Source organism: Oncorhynchus gorbuscha, linkage group LG02, assembly GCF_021184085.1.
Source record: "Oncorhynchus gorbuscha isolate QuinsamMale2020 ecotype Even-year linkage group LG02, OgorEven_v1.0, whole genome shotgun sequence".
NCBI classification, from domain to species: Eukaryota; Metazoa; Chordata; class Actinopteri; order Salmoniformes; family Salmonidae; genus Oncorhynchus; species Oncorhynchus gorbuscha.
This window is the reverse complement of record NC_060174.1, coordinates 43,291,482-43,306,044: the sequence shown is the minus strand read 5'-3', so window position 1 is coordinate 43,306,044 and position 14,563 is coordinate 43,291,482.

Sequence of the window (14,563 nt, the reverse complement as noted above, 5' to 3'; positions counted from 1 at the left end):
GCTATGCGCTCTTGAAGGCGTCTCTTTGTCCGTCCAATGTAGAACACCTTGCACTGTGGACATTCCAATCTATAGATGACATGAGTGGTTTTACAGTTAATTAAATGCTTTTACACCTGCATTGTTTGCTGTTTGGGGTTTTAGGCTGGGTTTCTGTACAGCACTTTGAGATATCAGCTGATGTACGAAGGGCTATATAAATAAATTTGATTTGATTTGATTTGACGTAATACTCCATTTTGGAAGCTGTTTCAACAAAATACTTCTGTGCAATATTACTGCAATGGTTGCAATGGTTCCATTTAAAGGAGCTCTTGGGATTGTGGTCAAGCCAAGTTTTTTGAGAGTCACCCGGAAAATAACTGTGTCCAATGTGGCCTTGTAACATTTAGAGTAATCACCAGTGTGGAGTGTTGGCCTGCCTGGTTTGTTTGCTCTGCCTTCATGCATCCTGGGTGAATTCCTCCTGGCCCTCACCGCACTCTGCAATGCTGCCAAGCAGCACGGCCCCAGATGCATTATGGGCCAGCCAGCCCTGTTCCCACAGCATCGCAAATGTCTGAGAACCTGCCTCACCTCTCCCTGACTTCTCTTGTCTGTACCTCTCCCTTTATCTTTTTTTCTACCTTTCACTCCGTGTACACCCACACTGCCCCTTCCTCCACCCACTTCCTCACTTCTCCATCTCCTGCCAACCTCTCTTTTCTTCCGCCATCCACCTCTCCCATCCTCTTTGTCACATCACATCCTTTATACCTCTTTCTCCTCCACTTCATCATCATCCATTCACTTATACATCTCCACCATATGTCCTCACCCCTCCAAACTTCCCTGATACCTCCGTCATCCACCTCAATCCTTGCCTTTAAACCACCTCCTCCACGTTTCTCCTCTATTTTGCCCTTATACCTTCCCTCCATCCCTCCCACCCACGCGTAATCTCGGTCATACCGCACCCTCTAATAATGTCTTCCTGAGGACTAGGACTTTGACTGAAGAATAGAATGTATTCTAGCAGGAGGAGATGAGTCTTGCGTGTGGGACACAGCCTTTGTCTTGCCTAGTAATTAAAGAATAATCCTCCTCAAGTCATTTCTCAATAGGCCAACATGTCCTTTTTTGATATGTGTTGATGAATGCAATGCCACAATTTGTCTGAATAAAGAGTCTTATTCAGTAGGAGGAACCAGCAATGCATTGACGAGGGCCATATTAGCATCCTAGCAACGGCCGTTGGATCAGATTTGAATGCTTGTTGTTGATGCCTTTTCAGTGTTGTTCTCATTATACCTTTGATGTTTGATACGTCAAACTATGCCTCAGTAGACATAAAGCCTTAAATAGATATTAGAACAGGGGTGGGCTCCTGGGTGGCGCAGCCGTCTATGGCACTGCATCTCAGTGCTAGAGGTGTCACTACAGACCCATAGAGAGTCGCACAATTGGCCCAGCGCCGTCCAGGTTAGGGTTTGGCCAGGGTAGACCATCATTGTAAATAGGAATTTGTTCTTAATTGACTTGCCTAGTTAAATAAAGGTTCAATTGAAGAAAAAAAGTAAAAAAAAGTAAAAACAGATTTTTTGAGATTTGGGAAATTAAAACAACAGATTTGGCAGAAAGGATTTGTTGTGGGTTTCAAATGTATTTAATTGTAATTTTCTTGCACAGCTACACAAAATACTTTTTGAAGGGATTAATTTGTGAGGCCAAAGATAATCCATCCACCTGACAGGTCTGACATATCAAGAAACTGATTAAACAACATGGACATTGCACAGGTTCACCTTGTGCTGGGGACAGTTAAAGGCCATTGTGCAGTTTTGTCACACAACACTGCCACAGATGTCTCAAGTTTTGAGGGAGTGTGCAATTGGCATGCTAAGTGCAGGAATGTCCACCAAAGCTGTTGCCAGAGAATTGAATGTTAATTTCTCTACCATAAGCTGCCTCATCGTTGTTTTAGAGAATTTGGCAGTATGTTCAACTGGCCTCATAACTGCAAACCGCAGACCAACTGCAGCGTAAGCTACGAACAGCGAACACATATGCATTTTATCGATGGAAATTTGAATGCACAAAGATACTATGACAAGATCCTGAGGCCCATTGTCATGCCATTCATCCGCCTCCATCCGCCATCCATCATCTTTCAGCATGATCATGCCGCAAGGGTCTGTACACAATTCCTGGAAGCTGAAAATGTCCCAGTTCTTCAATGGCCTGCATACTCATCAGCCATGTCACCCATTGAGCCCGTGTGGAATGCTCTGGATCGACGTGCACAACAGCATCCAGCAACTTCGCACAGAAATTCAAGAGGAGTGGGACAACATTCCACAGGCCACAATCAACAGCCTGATCAACTCTATGCGACGGAAATGTGTCGTGCTGCACGAGGAAAATAATATGAAATCCATAGATTAGGGCCTAATGAATTTAGTTAAATTGACTTATTTCCTCATATGAACTATAACTCATTAAAATCTTAGGAATTGTTGCATGTTGCGTTTATATTTTTTGTTTAGTTTAGGAAAAATAAAACACTAATATATCTTGATAAGTATTCAACCCCCTGAGTCAATACATGTTAGAATCATCTTTGGCAGCGATTACAGCTGTGAGCTTTCAGGGTAAGTCTATGGATTGTGCAACATTTGCCCATTATTCTTTAAAAAATGATTCCAGCTCTGTCAAATTGGTAGTTGATCATTGCTAGACAACTATTTTCAGGTCTTGCCATAGATATTCAAGCAGATATAATTCAAAACTGTAACCCAGCCACCACTTTGTTATTGGTAATTATTTTATTTAAACTTTATTTAACTAGGCAAGTCAGTTAAGAACAAATTCTTATTGACAATGACGGCCTACCGGGGAACAGTGGGCAAACTGCCTTTTCCGGGGCAGGACAAAAGATTTTTAACCTTGTAAGCTCAGGGATTCAATCCGGCGAACCTTTCGGTTACTGACCTAACGCTCTAACCACTACGCTACCTGCCGCCCCAAAGTAAGCAACTCCAATCTAGATTTGGACTTGTGTTTAAGGTTATTGTGCTGCTGAAAGGTAAATTAATCTTCCAGTTTCTGGTGGAAAGCAAACTGAACCAGGTATTTTGCTTCCATTCAGTTTGTTTCTTTATCCTGAAAAACTCCCCAGTCCTTAATGATTACAAGAATATCCATAACGTGATGCAGCCACCACAATGCTTGAAAATATGAAGAGTGGTACTCCGTAATCAAACCAAATCCAGCTTTATCTATACAGCACATTTCAGACATGGAATGCAACGAAATGTGCTTCACAGGAGAAAACAAATAAACACAATGAAAATAAAAGCTGAAATATTTACTACACAACAGACATATGACAAAAAAACTAAAGAATGACAAAAACTTAACGACATAATACATAAGTAATGTGTTGTATTGGATTTGTCCCAAACATAACACTTTGTATTCAGGACCAAAAGTTAATTGCTTTGCCACACTTTTTGCAGTATTACTTTAGCGCCTTGTTGCAAACAGAATGCATGTTTTGGAATAGTTTTTATTCTGTTCAAGCTTACTTCTTTTTACTCTGTCAATTAGGTTAGTCTTGTGGAGTAACAATATGCTTGTTGATCCATCCTCTGTTTTCTCCTGTCACAGCCATTAAACTCTGTAACTGTTTAAAGTCACCATTGGCCTCATGGTGAAATCCCTGAGTGGTTTCCTTCCTCTACGGCAACTGAGTTAGGAAGGACGCCTGCATCTCTGTAGTGTCTGGGCGTATTGAGACACCATCCAAAGGGTAATTAATTCCTTGATATTCAATGTCTTTTTGTTGTTGTTACCATCTACCAATAGGTGCCCTTCATTGCGAGGCATTGGAAAACTTCCCTGGTTTTTGTGGTTGAATCTGTGTTTGAAATACAATTATCTATAAGGTCGAGCAGTGTATGTGTCATGGGGTACAGAGTTGAGAGTCATTGTAAAATCATGTAAAACACTATTATTGCACACAGAGTGAGTCCATACAACTTATTATGTGACTTGTTAAGCACATTTTTACTCCAGAAATGATTTGGGCTTGCCATAATAAAAGGGTTGAATGCTTATTGACTCTAGCTTTTCATCTTTTATTATTTTGTAAAAAAAAACGTAATTCCACTTTGACATTACGGGATATTGTGTGTGACAAAACATCTCTCAATGCAATCATTTTAAATTCAGGCTGTAACAACAAAATGTGGAAAAAGTCAAGGGGTGTTAATACTTTCTGAAGTATGAAGAACATTGACTATACAAAACATTAGGAACACCTGCTCTTTCCATGACAGACTGATCAGGTGAATCCAGTTGGAAGCTATGATCCCTTATTGATGTCACTTGTTAAATCCACTTCAATCAATGTAGGTGAAGGGGAGGAGACAGGTTAAAGAAGGATTATTAAGCTTAGAGACAATTGAGACATGGATAGTATATGCGTGCCATTCAGAAGGTGAATGGGAAAGAGAAAATATTTAACTGCCTTTGAACAGGGTATGGTAGTAGGTGCCAGGTGCACCGGTTTATGTCAAGAACTGCAACGCTGCTGGGTTTTTCACACTCAACAGTTTCCCGTGTGTATCAAGAATGGTCCACCACCATACATTCAGCCAACTTGAAACAACGATGGGAAGCATTGGAGTCCACATGGGCCAGCATCCCTGTGGAACGCATTTGACACCTTATAGAGTCCATGCCCCGATGAGACTGTTCCGAGGGCAAAAAAGGGGGGTGCAACTCAATATTAGAAATGTGTTCCTAATGTTTGGTATACTCAGTGTATATCGAAGGCTACTCACGTAACCATGGGTCTATGAACCAAGCGGCTCATTTAGTTAACTACAATTTGTTTTGATTAAATTGTTTATGCTAAATCCACTGCAGGCCGCTTTTAATCGGCCGTAGTTTGCCCCCCCCCCTACTATATACTGTAAGTATGTCTTTTTAAATGGAAAATATGTTGTTTGTTTAAGCAAATAAGCTTTAGAAATGCCCATGTTCAATTGTACATGCATTTCATAAATCTTACAAATGGACTTCACATTTACTGTTTTTACATTTGCCATTATTGTAGTGTAAAACACAGGACAGGACATAGTTGAATAGGCTGGCATGGTTGACTCTTCACTGGTCGTCCTCAGTAGCCAATGCTTATAGCCTGCAGTGTGGGTGGTCTGGGAGGACATGCTCAGTCTCACTGGCCATCTCTCTAGAGCTCGACACAGACTATTGCTGACTCAGTGTGTGACGGTGGTGTGTTTGTGCAGTGTGGGTGTCGGGGGGGGGGCATAAGGGCTGACACATCCCTGGTCGTGGCTTTTGTGAGTCACTTGACCTGCTGCAACTTTGATCCCTCAGAATGTTAACTTGTGTCGTTCTTTTCTTTTCGTGATAGTAAACGTGCATCTCACATTTTCATTACTTTAGAATTATGCCTCCGGTTCGTTCTTTTAAAGTTTGTCACTTTGTGATCTGAGATACAGCTTGCCTGTTTTCTATTGCTGGGCAGTTTCAGAGTTTGTACTCATATCCCTCTGCATGTGTGTGTTACCTAGGCTCTGAAATACATTGGGAATAAAGTGCGGCGACAGCGCGTGTGAGGAGGGCCCAAGAAGACCAAGATGGAGGACGCTAGAGAGCTTCCCTCATCCTCCCTCATGTACCTGTAAGTGCTATCAGATTGACCACACCAACAACAGCTTTATACACACATGCGCTGCACAGTGTGGCATGGGATTTACTATGGACTATCAGCAGTATCAATGAGATGGGTGTTGGTTAAAGCACTATGCTTACCACACCATCAGATGATTTAGTTGTGTCACCTGTACCCTTACCTATTCTTTATTAATATGGCTATAAGTGTGTTAACAGAACCGATTCCATATCATGTAGCTAGCAGGATCAACCCTCATTATTTTGTATATTGCAGTCAAAAACGTTCCTCATTGGTCCACTGAGGTTTGATCGAGTGACTCCCTACTACTACCAGGGTTGGGGTCAATTCCATGCCAATTCAGGAAGTAAACTGAAGTACAAATTCCAATTTTCCCCATTGCTTATCTGAGAAATTGTCATTTCAGTTTACTTGCTGAATTGAATTTGAAATGGAATTGACCCCCCCCCCCCCCCAAACCTTTCTTTTATTCCACTTCCAGGTGAAGGAGTTTAAATTCCGGGCCAAGTATATTTAGCTGGCGGTGATGGTGTGCAGGGTGATCCTGGCCCAAGGAGAGAACAAGGTGGACGACAGAGACTACTAATGGCAACAAGTGTCAGTTGCCAACCCAGACAGGAAGATCACGTCAGTGACTCAACCAACTCAAGTGACGCACCCCTCCTAGGGACGGCATGAAAGAGCACCAGTAAGCCAGTGACTCAGCCCCTGTAATAGGGTTAGTGTCATGTTTTGTCTTATATTGTCTTGTCATTTTGCTTTTCCTTCTGTTCGTTTTCCCCCTGCTGGTCTTTTTAGGTTCGTTCCCCTTTTTCTCTCTCCCTCCCTCTCTCTCTTCTCTCTATCGTTCCGTTCCTGCTCCCAGCTGTTCCTATTCCCCTAATCAATCATTTAGTCTTCCCACACCTGTTCCCTATCTTTTCCCCTGATTAGAGTCCCTATTTCTCCCCTTGTTTTCCGTTTCTGCCCTGTCGGATCCTTGTATATTGTTCACTGTGCTGTGTCTTTGTATCGCCCTGTCGTGTTTCCCTCAGATGCTGCGTGGTGAGCAGGTGTCTGAGTCTGCTACGGTCAAGTGCCTTCCCGAGGCAACCTGCAGTTTATTATCGAGTCTCCAGTCAGTTCTCGTGATTACGAGTGAAATTGTTTTTATGCTTTATTTACCGCTCCGATTTGTCTAGGAGTATTGCTATTTCCTTAAACTGGATTAAAGACTCTGTTTTCGCCAAGTCGCTTTTGGGTCCTCATTCACCTGCATAACAGTTAGAGGCTGAGAATCCCAGTGGAGAGAGGGGAACTCGCCAGGCAGAGACAACAAGGGCGGTTCGTTGCTCCAGAGCCTTTCCGTTTACCTTCACACTCCTGGGCCAGACTACACTCAATCATATGACCCACTGAAGAGATGAGTCTTCAGTAAAGACTTAAAGGTTGAGACAGAGTCTGCGCCTCAAACATGGGTAGGCAGACCATTCCATAAAAATGGAGCTCTATAGGAGAAAGCCCTGCCTACAGCTGTTTGCTTAGAAATTCTAGGGCCTGCGTCTTGTGACCGTAGCGTACATGTAGGTATGTACGGCAGGACCAAATCAGAGAGATGGGTAAGAGCAAGCCCATGTAATGCTTTGTAGGTTAGCAGTAAAACCTTGAAATCAGCCCTTGCCTTAACAGGAAGCTAGTGTAGGGAGGCTAGCAGTAGTATGATCACATATTTTGGTTCTAGTCAGGATTCTAGCAGCCGTATTTAGCACTAACTGAAGATTATTTAGTGCTTTATACGGGTAGCCGGAAAGTAAAGCATTGCAGTAGTCTAACCTAGAAGGGGCCACAGTGTCTCCTGACCCCTCCTGTCTCAGCCTCCAGTATTTATGCTGCAGTAGTTTGTGTCGGGGGGCTAGGGTCAGTTTGTTATATCTGGAGTACTTCTCCTGTCTTATCCGGTGTCCTGTGTGAATTTAAGTATGCTCTCTCTAATTTTCTCTTTCTCTCTTTCTTTCTCTCTCTTCGAGGACCTGAGCCCTAGGACCATGCCTCAGGACAACCTGGCCTGATGACTCCTTGCTGTCCCCAGTCCACCTGGCCATGTTGCTGCTCCAGTTTCAACTGTTCTGCCTGCGGATATGGAACCCTGACCTGTTCACCGGACGTGCTACCTGTCCCAGACCTGCTGTTTTCAACTCTCTAGAGACAGCAGGAGTGGTAGAGATACTCTTAATGATTGGCTATGAAAAGCTAACTGACATTTACTCCTGAGGTGCTGACTTGCTGCACCCTCGATAACCACTGTGATTATTATTATTTGACCATTTATGAACATTTGAACATCTTGGCCATGTTCTGCTATAATCTCCACCTGGCACAGCCAGAAGAGTACTGGCCACCCCTCATAGCCTGGTTGCTCTCTAGGTTTCTTCCTAGGCTTTGGCCTTTCTAGGGAGTTTTTCCTAGCCACCGTGCTTCTACACCTGCATTGATTGCTGTTTGGGGTTTTAGGCTGGGTTTCTGTACAGCACTTTGAGATATCAGCTGATGTAAGAAGGGCTATATATACCGTGGGGCAAAAAAAGTATTTAGTCAGCCACCAATTGTGCAAGCTCTCCCACTTAAAAAGATGAGAGGCCTGTAATTTTCATCATAGGTACACTTCAACTATGACAGACAAAATGAGAAAAAAATACAGAAAATCACATTGTAGGATTTTTAATGAATTTATTTGCAAATTTATGGTGGAAAATAAGTATTTGGTCACCTACAAACAAGCAAGATTTCTGGCTCTCACAGACCTGTAACTTCTTCTTTAAGAGGCTCCTCTGTCCTCCACTCGTTACCTGTATTAATGGCTCCTGTTTATCAGTATAAAAGACACCTGTCCACAACCTCAAACAGTCACACTCCAAACAAAAATCCCAGAACCACATGGGGGGACCTAGTGAATGACCTGCAGAGAGCTGGGACCAAAGTAACAAAGCCTACCATCATTAACACACTACGCCGCCAGGGACTCAAATCCTGCAGTGCCAGACGTGTCCCATCGCTTAAGTACATGTCCAGGCCCGTCTGAAGTTTGCTAGAGAGCATTTGGATCATCCAGAAGAAGATTGGGAGAATGTCATATGGTCAGATGAAACCAAAATATAACTTTCTGGTAAAAACTCAACTCGTCGTGTTTGGAGGACAAAGAATGCTGAGTTGCATCCAAAGAACACCATACCTACTGTGAAGCATGGGGGTGGAAACATCATGCTTTGGGGCTGCTTTTCTGCAAAGGGTCCAGGACGACTGATCCGTGTAAAGGAAAGAATGAATGGGGCCATGTATCGTGAGATTTTGAGTGAAAACCTCCTTCCATCAGCAAGGGCATTGAAGATGAAACATGGCTGGGTCTTTCAGCATGACAATGATCCCAAACACACCGCCTTGCCAGTCTCCAGATCTCAACCCCATAGAAAATCTTTGGAGGGAGTTGAAAGTCCGTGTTGCCCAGCAACAGCCCCAAAACATCACTGCTCTAGATGAGATCTGCATGGAGGAATGGGCCAAAATACCAGCAACAGTGTGTGAAAACCTTGTGAAGACTTACATAAAACCATAATTTGCTAAATTAATTCATTAAAAATCCTACAATGTGATTTTTCTGGATGTTTTTTTCTCATTTTGTCTGTCATTGTTATGCAGGTGAGTGAGGACCCAAAAGCGACTTAACAGAAACAGAGTTTATTCAAGTCCAAACAGAAAACGACAAATCCTGAATCTTTAACAGGAAATGTCCAAACGGGGAATAACAGAAATCCTCTAGTCTGTAGAGGGGAATAACAGGAGAAGCGGCCAGACTGCAGGTCGCTTCGGGTAGGCGCAGGCCGTAGCTGACAGAGACACCTGCTCACTCGCAGCATCTGATGAAGGCAAAAACACGACAGGACGGAACAAGAACACAGCACAGCAAACAAGGATCCGACAAGGACAGAAGCGGAAACAGAGAGATAAATAGGGACTTAATCAGAGGGCAAAATAGGGGACAGGTGTGAAAGAGTAAACGAGGTAGTTAGGAGAATGAGGAACAGCTGGGAGCAGGAACGGAACGATAGAGAGAGAGAGAGGGAAAGAACCTAATAAGACCAGCAGGGGGAAACGAATAGAAGAGAAAGCACAGGGACAAGACATGACAATCTATGACAAAACATGACAGTACCCCCCCACTCACCGAGCGCCTCCTGGCGCACTCGAGGAGGAACCCTGGCGGCAACGGAGGAAATCATCGATCAACGAACGGTCCAGCACGTCCCGAGATGGAACCCAACTCCTCTCCTCAGGACCGTACCCCTCCCAATCCACTAAGTACTGGTGACCACGTCCCCGAGAACGCATGTCCATGATCTTCCGTACCCTATAGATAGGTGCGCCCTCGACAAGGACGGGGGGGGGAGACGAACGGGGGCGCGAAGAAAAGGCTTGACACAGGAGACATGGAAGACTGGGTGGACGCGACGAAGATGTCGCTGAAGAAGAAGTCGCACTGCGACAGGATTAACGACCTGAGAAATACGGAACGGACCAATGAACCGCGGAGTCAACTTGCGAGAAGCTGTCGTAAGGGGAAGGTTACGAGTGGAAAGCCATACTCTCTGACCGCGACAATACCTAGGACTCTTAATCCTACGTTTATTGGCGGCTCTCACAGTCTGCGCCCTATAACGGCAAATTGCAGACCTGACCCTCCTCCAGGTGCGCTCACAACGTTGGACAAAAGCCTGAGCGGAGGGAACGCTGGACTCGGCGAGCTGGGACGAGAACAGAGGGGGCTGGTACCCAAGGCTACTCTGAAAAGGAGATAGCCCGGTTGCAGACGAAGGAAGCGAGTTGTGAGCGTATTCTGCCCAGGGGAGCTGTTCTGCCCAAGACGCAGGGTTTCGAAAAGAAAGACTGCGTAAGATGCGACCAATCGTCTGATTGGCCCGTTCTGCTTGACCGTTAGACTGGGGATGAAAACCGGAAGAGAGACTGACGGAAGCACCAATCCAACGACAAAACTCCCTCCAAAACTGAGACGTGAATTGCGGACCTCTGTCCGAAACGGCGTCTAACGGAAGGCCATGAATTTTGAACACATTCTCAATGATGATTTGTGCCGTCTCCTTAGCGGAAGGAAGCTTAGCGAGGGGAATAAAATGAGCCGCCTTAGAGAACCTATCGACAACCGTTAGAATAACAGTCTTCCCCGCTGACGAAGGCAGACCGGTGATAAAGTCTAAGGCGATGTGAGACCATGGTCGAGAAGGAATGGGAAGCGGTCTGAGACGACCGGCAGGAGGAGAGTTACCTGACTTAGTCTGCGCGCAGTCCGAACAAGCGGCCACGAAACGGCGCGTGTCACGCTCCTGAGTAGGCCACCAAAACTGCTGGTGAATAGAAGCAAGCTTTCCCCCGAACGCCGGGGTGGCCAGCTAACTTGGCAGAGTGAGCCCACTGAAGAACGGCCAGACGAGTAGAAACAGGAACGAAAAGAAGGTTACTAGGACAGCGCGCGGTGACGGAGTGTGAGTGAGTGCTTGCTTTACCTGTCTCTCAATTCCCCAGACAGTCAACCCGACAACACGCCCTTCAGGGAGAATCCGCTCGGGGTCGGTAGAGGCTACAGAAGAACTGAAGAGACGGGATAAAGCATCAGGCTTGGTGTTCTTAGTGCCCGGGCGATAAGAAATCACGAACTCGAAACGAGCGAAAAACAACGCCCAACGAGCCTGACGCGCATTGAGTCGTTTGGCAGAACGGATGTACTCAAGGTTCTTATGGTCAGTCCAAACGACAAAAGGAACGGTCGCCCCCTCCAACCACTGTCGCCATTTGCCTAGGTCTAAGCGGATGGCGAGCAGTTCGCGGTTTCCCACATCATAGTTACGTTCTGACGGCGACAGGCGATGAGAAAAATACGCGCAAGGATGGACCTTATCGTCAGAATGGGAGCGCTGGGACAGAATGGCTCCCACGCCCACCTCTGACGCGTCAGGAGTAACAAGGATAGGAGCGGATGTAAAACGCTTCTTGAGGAGATCAGAAGCTCCCTGGGCGGAACCGGACCACTTAAAGCACGTCTTCACAGAAGTAAGGGCTGTGAGAGGAGCTGCCACTTGACCGAAATTACGAATGAAACGCCGATAGAAATTCGCGAAACCGAGAAGGGAACGGAACGATAGAGAGAGAGAGAGGGAAAGAACCTAATAAGACCAGCAGGGGGAAACGAATAGAAGAGAAAGCACAGGGACAAGACATGACAATCTATGACAAAACATGACAGTCATAGTTGAAGTGTACCTATAATGAAAATTACAGGCCTCTCTCATCTTTTTAAGTGGGAGAACTTGCACAATTGGTGGCTGACTAAATACTTTTTTGCCCCACTGTATAAATACATTTGATTTGAAGTGTCTGGAGTTGGCTGGACAGGTAGCTCCATCTATGCAATCAGGGTCTGTTTTTCTCTACATAACCTCTCTATCCTAATATAACTTATCTATCCTAATAGTAAAATATTACTCTTGCGAAACTCCTCTGTGTATGTTTAGTTTACCCCCTCAGTTAGTAGACTCCAGCACATTGTCTATGCAGACTGCACATTGGCCTATAGAGATGCACTTTAACACATTGGGATGCACAGACTTACACTATATATACACCCCTTCAAATGAGTGGATTTGGCTATTTCAGCCACACCTGTTGCTGACAGATGCATACAATCGAGCACACCACCATGCAATCTCCATAGACAAACATTAGCAGTATAATGGCCTTACTGAAGAGTTCAGTGACATTCAACGTGGCACCCATCATAGGATGCCACCTTTCCAACAAGTCAATTTGTCAAATTTCTGCCCTGTCAACTTTAAGTGCTGTTATTGTGAAGTGGAAACAACTAGGAGCAACAACGGTCAGCCGCAAAGTGGTAGGCCACACAAGCTCACAGAATGGGACCTGCGAGTGCTGAAGCGCTCAGTGCGTAACAATCTTCTGTCAGTTGCAACACTCATTACCAAGTTCCAACCTGCCTCTGGAAGCAACGTCAGCACAATAACTGTTGGTCAGGAGCTTCATGAAATGGGTTTCCATGGCCAAGCTGCCACACACAAGCCTAAGATCACCATGTGCAATGCCAAGCGTCGGTTGGAGGGGTGTAAAACTTGCCGCCATTGGACTCTGGAGCAGTGGAAAAGCGTTCTCTGTAGTGATGAATCAAACTTGACAATCTGGGTTTGGCAGATGCCAGGAGAATGCTACCTGCCCAAAAGCATAGTGCCAACTGTAAAGTTTGGTGGAGAAGGAATAATGGTTTGGGCTGTTTTTCATGGTTCAGGTAGGACCAATTAGTTCCAGTGAAGGGAAATCTTAATGCTACAGCATATAAATACATGCCCGACCTCCCTCATACCCTTGCGGCTAAATGGAAGCAAGTCCCCACAGCAATATTCCAACATCTAGTGGAAAGCCTTCCCAGAAGAGTGGAGTAGCAAAGGTGGGACCAGCTCCATATTAATGCGCGTGATTTTGGAATGAGATGTTCGACTAGTAGTGTCCACATACTTTTGGTCATGTAGTGTACCAGAGTACATTGGGCAGTGCAAACTTCCTTTTACACATTTCAATCAATCAATTCATCAAAAGTATTTATAAAACCCTTTTTACGTCAGCCGATGTCACAAAGTCCAAAACAGAAACCCACCCAAAAACCCCAAACAGCAAGTAATGCAGATGTAGAGCACGGTGCCTAGGAAAAACTCCCTAGAAAGGCAGGAACCTAGGAAGAAACCTAGAGAGAACAACGCTCTAAGGGGTGGCCAGTCCTCTTCTAACGGTGCATGGTGGAGATTATAACAGTACATGGCCAAGATGTTCAAACGTTCATAGATGACCAGCAGGGTCAAATAATAAAAATCACACTGGTTGTAGAGGGTGCAACAGGTCAGCACCTCAGGAGTAAATGTAAATGTCATGAGTAAATGTCAGGGTTAGAGACAGCAGGTGCGGTGGAAAGAGAGTTCTAAACAGCAGGTCTGGGACAGGTGGCACGTTTGGTGAACAGGTCAGGGTTCCATAGCAACAGGCAGAACAGTTGAAGCTGGAGCAGCAGCACGACCAGGTGGACTGGTGACAGCAAGGAGTCATCAGGTCAGGTAGTCCTGAGGCATGGTCCCAGGGCTCAGGTCCTCCGGGAGGGGAGGGAGAGGGTGAGAGAAAGAATTAGAGGGAGCATACTTAAATTTTCCTGTACAGCCTTCCTCCAGCACAGTGGCCTATAGTGTGCTGCTCCACAGTGTAGATAAGCAGAGCCTGCATGCTCTGGGTCTATCTGCGCAGCACGACTCACTCACTCTGTAATTCAATTAAGATGACTGTCAGCGTTTAATGCTAATGTTTTAAAGGGGCTGGTTGTGTGACAGTGCTGTACAGGCTCACTGCTGGTGCCCATGGGATGAATGGGTTTTAAAGCTCCCAGGTAGAAGTTGACTGTATTCACAGATCTTGGTTATTTTACGATCCTCTAATCCCAACCTTAATCTTTAGCGGTGAAACCCCAAATTGACTTTAGATCATGACTTTTAATCTGCTCCTCCTCCCCAGTCAAAATGATGGTCTCTATACGCAGTGCTAAATCTCTACGTACTTTGTACTTATCTAAGAACTGATCCCAGGCCGCTGGTAGTTGAGACAGACTCTATACCTGCCTCCCCATGCCCTGATCCCAGGCCTGCGCTAGGGGATACAGACTCTACACCAGCCTCCCCATGCCCTGATCCCAGGCCTGCGCTAGTGGATACAGACTCTACACCAGCCTCCCCATGCCCTGATCCCAGGCCTGCGCTAGTGGATACA